The sequence below is a fragment of the Hemitrygon akajei genome, chromosome 8 (assembly GCF_048418815.1).
Source record: "Hemitrygon akajei chromosome 8, sHemAka1.3, whole genome shotgun sequence".
NCBI lineage: Eukaryota > Metazoa > Chordata > Chondrichthyes > Myliobatiformes > Dasyatidae > Hemitrygon > Hemitrygon akajei.
This window is the reverse complement of record NC_133131.1, coordinates 48,550,263-48,557,595: the sequence shown is the minus strand read 5'-3', so window position 1 is coordinate 48,557,595 and position 7,333 is coordinate 48,550,263. Positions and strand designations below refer to the sequence as shown.

The 7,333-nt window shown below is 43.8% G+C and overlaps 1 long non-coding RNA gene across 2 annotated transcripts in view; it reads right to left on the bottom strand.

Annotated features, from left to right (window-relative positions):
* Positions 1 to 599: 599 nt before the first annotated feature.
* Positions 600 to 7,333, bottom strand: part of LOC140731415 (uncharacterized) — an 87,145-nt gene continuing 80,411 nt past the window's right edge. For both annotated transcript variants that reach the window (XR_012099813.1, XR_012099812.1), the window contains 2 exons: positions 4,615 to 4,762; positions 600 to 1,143 (listed from right to left, as the gene is read on the bottom strand). This is a non-coding gene — a long non-coding RNA (uncharacterized lncRNA). The remainder of the gene's footprint in view (positions 1,144 to 4,614; positions 4,763 to 7,333) is intronic.

The following is a 7,333-nucleotide window of genomic DNA, read 5'->3' as shown; positions in this document are numbered from 1 at the left end:
AAAAAGAACTTATTATTGTTACTTTGTGTATTTAATGAGATCCTTACTCTTTTCCGTGGATGCTACCTGACCTGCTGAGTTCCTTCAGCATTTTGTGTGTTGCTCGGACTTCCAGCATCTGCAGGTTTTCTTGTCCTTGTGACTGATGCAAGCTGATGAGTTTTTTGAATATCTAGTTGCAACTTGGTTAAGGATAGTCAACATCAAGATGGTGATAATAGTAGGTGACTAAAATCTCATTCATCTAGATAAGAGGTGGGAAATCCAATTAAAGACAACCAATTAAAGACAGTCCTCCCAGGGCTGTGAATAACATTAGGTATCCAGAAACTTTCCTTGCTGTGTTTGAGTTGTTGTATCACTCTGCAGGTAAGTAAGACATTTGTGTAATGTTGTCCAAGTGGTTCTATTTAATATCAGGGAATGTATACAGTATACAACCTGAAATTCTTACTCTTCATAGACATCCACAAAAACAGAAGAGCACCCCAAAGAATGAGTGACAATAGAAACCTTAGAACCCCACAACCTCCTTCTCCCCCTCCCACATACAAACAGCAGCAAAGCATCAACCCTCCCCTTCCCCCTCCCCAAATTATTTCAGCAAACAGTGTCAGCAGCCACCACCACCCACCAGGAAAGCAAAAGCAATGTCCCCAAAGACCATGATCTGCAGTACAACAAAAACTATTTGTTTACCTGACAATTTGACAAACCACAGGCTCTCTCTCTCCCTGATAATGGGATAGAGAGGTGTTACACAGCGAGAGGGGAGATGAAACAAAACAACTCGCTGATTATGATGTTAAAGTCTGCTGCATCACTTTTATCCCAAGTTCTCCAAGTCGAGACTCAGCAACAAACTCCCCCCCACCATCAATACAAAGAGAGAGAGAGATGCAAATACAGAGGCCGTGGACAGCCGATCCACTGTTTGAAATGTTCCATTTTCTCCCGTGATGCTTCAGTCGGTGACATCGGCGTGGAATCAGCTCATCCACAGGACTGCAGAGCCTCAGAACCCCAAAGGCACGCACGTCTTCCAGGGGATATCGGTGAGCTCTGGGGGCAGGGGCCATCGCCATAACGAACCACAGTTTGAGTGCAGCTGTAGATCAAGGACTTTGACAGAACCTCATCCACCTTGAAAAGGGAAAAAATGAATCAGTAAAGGGAAGAAATGAAGCTGTAAAGGGAAGAAATGAAGCTGTAAAGGGAAGAAATGAAGCTGTTTTCGCAGATGAGCTCAAAGAAGCTGCGCTCTTAGCTCCACCCATTGGTGACAACATCATTCACATCCACCCAAATGGATCCACCGGGAATATGCATCTGTGTTCTTGCTGACTGGCCACCCAGCCTGCAGTTCATGATTGGGGGTGGGGTGGGTGTGGAGTGGGTCACCCAACTGAGAGTGAATGGTGATTTGTGTGTGCTCAAACAGGAGTGGACACAACGACTGACGTGCTGCGCCCACCCCAGCACACAGGCTATGCCTCATTTGAATCACCTAGCATATTTCCCCATTCATTTCATTCAGGGTTCCAATTAAATTACATATATTAATTTCTTCTTTATATATTTTAGTAATATTTCATCAAAACAGTAGGCCCACTCAGAAATTCCTGTGGACCCCAGTTTCTTGTTTTTTACTTGTGGCCCCTGCAAAACCCAGCATGGCTCCCTGGGGGGGAGGGGGCATTTGGCCCATGTTGAAAGCTATTGGCATAGGGGGTAAGAGGGAGTTTACAAGAAACGATCAGGGGCAGTCAGCACATCTTGCATGCCACAGTCCCCGAGGAGACATCGGATTGCACATAATTAAGCAATTGGCGAGGTCCAATACAAAGAAGTTAGGTTTAAGCGGAACAGCCATTGTGGGAGCAGGCTATTGTGTGAGTGGGCCAGTGCTAGAGTGGGGAGTTGAGTCTTTGGCTCATCGAAGCTTCACTGAGGAGAGGCAGAAGCCACAGAAAGAGTTTTTTCATTATTTATTATTTCTTTCTTTTTTTTTTCATTGCACATTTAGAGCAGTGGGGATGGAAAGTGGAATGTTTGTCATGTGGGATGTAGGGAGACCTCCAGAATTCCTGATGAAGTGCATCCTCTGCAGCTTCAAACAAACTGAGTTATTGAGTTAGAGCTGGAACTGGATGAACTCCAGACCATTCTGGCAGCTGAGGGGTTGATAAACAGGACATACAGGGAGGTAGTTACATCCAAGGAGCAGGACACAGGTGACTGGGGACAGGCGATAGGCAGCCAGTGCAGAGTACCCCTGTGGCTGTATCCCTCAGCAACACATACACTGTTGGAGACTTTTGGGGGTTGAGCTAGCAGAGGAAAACCACAGAGGCCAGGTCTTTGGCACTGAGTCTAGTCCAGTGGCTCAGAAGGGAAGGAGGGAGAAGAGATGAGCTGTAGTGATAGGGGATTTGTTGGTTAGAGGAACAGAAAGGAGGTACTGTGCATGAGAACTAGATTCCTCATTGGTGCCAGGGCCAGGGAAATCTCGGATCAAGTCCACAGCTTTCGTAAGTGGGAGGATGAGCAGCCAGAGGTTGTGGTCAATGTCAGTACCATTGATGTGGGTAGGAAGAGTGATGGGGTCCTGCAAAATGAGTTCAGGGAGCTCGGTGCTAAGTTAAAGGACAGGACCTCCAGGGTTGTGATCTCAGGAATGCTATCTATGCCAGGTGCTAGTGAGGCCATATAGGTTATATAGGTGGCTAAGGAGATGAGGCAGGAGTGGGACTTCAGATTTTTGGATCATTGGGCTGTCTTCTAGGGAAGGTGGGTCTTGTACAGAAGGGACGGTTTACACACGAACTGCAGGGAGGCTAATATCCTAGTGGGAAGGTTTGCTGGTGCTGCAAGTTGGGGTTTAAACTAGAGTTGCAGGGGGACGGGAACCAGAGTGCCAGAATAGATAGATAGTGGAGTGGAGTGGTTATGGAGAAAGATGTTGCTCAGCCTACATACAAAGTCAGGAATCAAAAGGTTGAGCATGGTGGAACTAATATTTTGAGCTGTATATATTTCAGTGCAAGGAATATTGTAGGAAAGATGGCCGAGCTTAGCGCATGGAATTATGACATTGTAGGCATTAGTGAGATGGTTGCATTCGGGGCAGGACTGGCATTTCAATGTTCCAGGGTTCTGTTGGCACGTGGTCTAGTGATCTGAAGGTCACTGGTTCAAGCCTCAGCTGAGGCAGCATGTTGTGTCCAACTGCGACGACACCGGTGCCAAGCTGCTTGGGTCCTAGTGTCCTTCCCTTGGACAACATCGGTGGCGTGGAGAGGGGAAGGTTTGCAGCTTGGGCAACTGCCGGTCTCCCATACAAAACTGCTCAAGCCTGCACCCTGGAAACCTTCCAAGGCCCAAATCCATGGTCTCACGAGACTAACGGATGCCTATATAGGATTCTATTATTTTAGATGTGATAGGGCGGAAGGGATTAAAGGAGGAGGGGTGGCATTATTAGTCAGGGAAAATACATGGTACTGCTCAGTCAGGACAGACTGGAGTGCTCATCTAGTGAGGCTTTATTGTAGTGTATTTAATATTTCTGTTATTATTGATATTGATTAAGTATTCTTTGTTTACATAATTCATTACGGGTTGTATGTAAAAGTACATGAATGGCATCCGTCATTACACCACCACATCATTTGAGCAGGCCTCACTAAAAGAAAAAAAAGCTAAGCACACCCATCCAGGCTCCTGTGTTTTTCTTTCAATTAGTTTCTGGAGTTAAAAATATAACAGCAGCATTGAGAAAGTTTTAATATGAATCTGAGATGAAACCTATTGCACCTGTTGATGTGCAGCATGTCTTTTTCTTTGGGAGGGGAGAGAGAGAGATGTTCAAGTTAAAAAAAAAGGGAGAATATAGACAAAATTCATGGGTTCATGAACAGTGAGTATCGGGTGATAATAATTAATTTTAAAAAGCAAAAATGGCTGACTACATTGGAAAGATAGATGCATTCGATTGCACAACAGATAACTAAATGATGTATACTGAATGAATTGAGCACTACTTTGAAGCCATTGAAATAGTCAATGAAAAGTAAGTGCCAGTGTTACTGAGTGCAATAGTGGAAACATATACTGTTTTCTTAGAAGTTTAATTGCTCCAACCAAACCAGCCACAATGATTTTTGCTGTTATTGTGAACATAATGCAGGAGCATTTAGAACTGAAACCATTGATGACTGCAAACACTTTAGGTTTCATATACAGAATCAAAAGGAAGGGAAATCAATTTCAGCTTATGTGGTTGAATTGAGGAAATCGTCCCAGCATTGTCAGTTCAGTAGAGGGCTTAATAATGTACTGAGATCATTTAGTCTTTGGAATCTTACAAGAATGCATTCAACAATGGCTCCTAACTGAAGCACAACTTACAATTATAACAGCAGTTGAAAGTGCTGTATCTATGGAAAGAGCAGCCAGAGACACAATTGAATTACAGTCAGGAATAAAGTGATCATGAATAAAATTGCAACACCTAAACAGAAACCTGCCTGACTGAACAAATGGTGTTACCATTGTGACAGGGGCTTATATATACCATATACAGGTTTAAAGGTAAACTTGCAGGATACATACAGTAGCTGGCCAGTGTCGTAGTGGCACCAGAGCTGGACTTTGAGTCGAATGGTCTCAGGTTCAAATCCGGCCGGCTCCTTGCATGCTTTCCATCCATGTTGGGTTGAGTGTCAAGCTAGCAACTCCGCCTCATAAAAGAAGTCAAATGCTACAGAAATGGCAGAAATGACAGGGCATGAAAAGTAACAACAACAGTGATACATACAAAGAGCACGTCAGGCAGACAAAAGTAAACAGGGAGGAGACAAAGATATAAAGCCAAGTTGCAATTTTAAAAAGAGCACTAATCAGAGTGATACAGGACTGAGTAGTCTTTAGATTTTCAATGTGAAAACTAAAAATAAACAAGCAATTTGGGTTACAGCAGAATTGACCAGCATTTCAAAGATACTGAACTGAAGGCTGCAGATATCCAATTGAACTCAAGAAAAGATAACTCCTATAGGAATGGCACCTGTAACACAGAAATACAACAACCAACAGGCCACATTGCGCTTGTATCTGATAAAACTGGAGCGTCAGCATTGTGGGGCTTGACTGGCTGAGACAACTACTGCTTGATTAGAGATCCATCCGCCATTCGCATGTTACATCCCCATCAACAAAGTTAACTGAAAGTGAATTAAGAAAGCTACTGGATAATGCCACAGCAATGTTCAGCTGGAAAAGTCAATCATATCAAGGGTCAAATAGAGTTAAATGAAAATACTACACCAAAGTTTTACAAAGCCTGTCTGGTTCCTTATAACACTTGAGATAAATAGCCTGTGAGCTAGATTGCATACAGGCTGAAGGCATCCCTTCCAAGATTGTAGAGACCATGTTCAATGCCAGCTTTCCCAGTCACCAAGAAGAATGGGTCTGTCAGGATCTGTGGTGATTTTCAGGTCACTATCAAGCTAATACTGAAAGTAGATCAATACTCTCTGCCCATGATAAAGGATCTCTTTAAAAACCTTTCTAGAGAGAAACACTTCAGCAAAGTGGACTTAGCTGAGGCCTTCCTACAGAAGAAAAGTCCAAAGTTTTTCTCACCATAAACACTCACATAAGGGCTTTATTGCTATAATAGGATTATTTTTGGAGTAACGTCTGCAACTGGGCTCTAGCAGAAAGCTATGGACCAGGTGCTGCAAGGCTGCCCGGGCACTCAGTGTTACCTGGATGACATCATTGCAGCATTGAGGATGACAAAGAACATCTCCAAAATCTCAAGGTCGTGTTAATAATATTAGAAGAGTATGGGTTTAGAGCACAACACAACAAGTGTTAATTCTTTAAACCTTAGGTCACACCGTTGACACACAAGGATTTATTCATGAGTGCAGACAAAATTCAAGCAGTGCCACAGTTGCAATACTTTTTAAGATTTGTCAATTGCTATAACAGGTTGCTGCCAATCATGGCTACTGTGTTCCAACCCATGAACTCATTAGTACAGACTGGGAAGAAACAGCAATGGAACAGTGTGAGGTGGCTTTCTGAAAGATAAAGGAAATGGTGACATCTGGCATTGTACTCACACAAAATATAATCCACATCATCCAGTGAAGTTTCCCTGTGACATCTCGCCTTATGGGTATAATTGTAGTCGTGTCACATGTTATCAATGATGGAAGTGAACACCCCATAGCCTTTACATCACATTCCCTTACCACTGCAGAGAAAAATTACGCACAGATTGACAGAGGGGCCTCGGTCTGGTTTGGGGTGTAAAGCATTTCAGTGAGTACTTGTATGGGAGAGAGGTTATCCTTATTACTGATCATCTACCACTGGTGTCTATTTTAAATCCACAGCAGAATGTTTCACTACATCAGCAGTGCGAATTGCAGAGATGGGCTCTGTTCTTGGAGACTCGATTTCAAGATCAAGTTCAAGAGAACAACTAATCATGGAAATGCTGAGGGAATTTTCTATTTATCCATGGAAATGGAGATACCTGAAAATTTTTCAAAAGAGGACATTGCTCCAGACATACTCTCCCTGATGCAAATTGAACGTCTTCCTATAATGGCAGAGATGATACAAAGGGAAGCCAGGTAAGTCCCCGCAGTTTTTCAGGTCTACATGGCAACTCAAAATGGCTGGAATGTACAGAAGAAATTCCATTTTCCCCAATTTTTACCATTGCCCAGATGAACATGCCGTTGACGGCAGTTGCATGATGTGGGGATCGGGAGTTGTGGTACCAAACAAGCTCAGAGCTGAAGTATTGGAGGACCTACATGCTGGTCATCCCGGCATGGTAAAAATGAAAGTGTTGGGTCGAAGCTTTGCCTGGCCGCCTAGGAGAGATCAACAGATCGGGCAGCTTGTCGTACGCTGTTCGTGATGCCAAAATGTCCAGTAGCAGCACCTCTCCATCCCTGGGAATAGCCTGCATTTCCCCGGCTGAGTGACCCCCACTTGTAAGGAAACACATCTCACAAGAGTAAGAAATTCTTCACAGCAATGGAATCTTCAGGCCTGAACGGGACAATTTAAGATTTACTATGTTGAGGATGTCAATATAGTAGTTGTAATTCTGGTGGAGGCAAAGGATGTAGGGAATGGCGAGGGTGGAGTGCCATGGGAGGGGTGATGGATAGGTGGCAGAGAAGGAGTGCGAGGGGCAGAGGGGGTGACACGGGTGCAGATACACCTAGCCCTGAGACACCACGCAAGGTAATTGGATTCCAAACAATTGGTTTATTGATCATTACAAACTGTCTCTCTA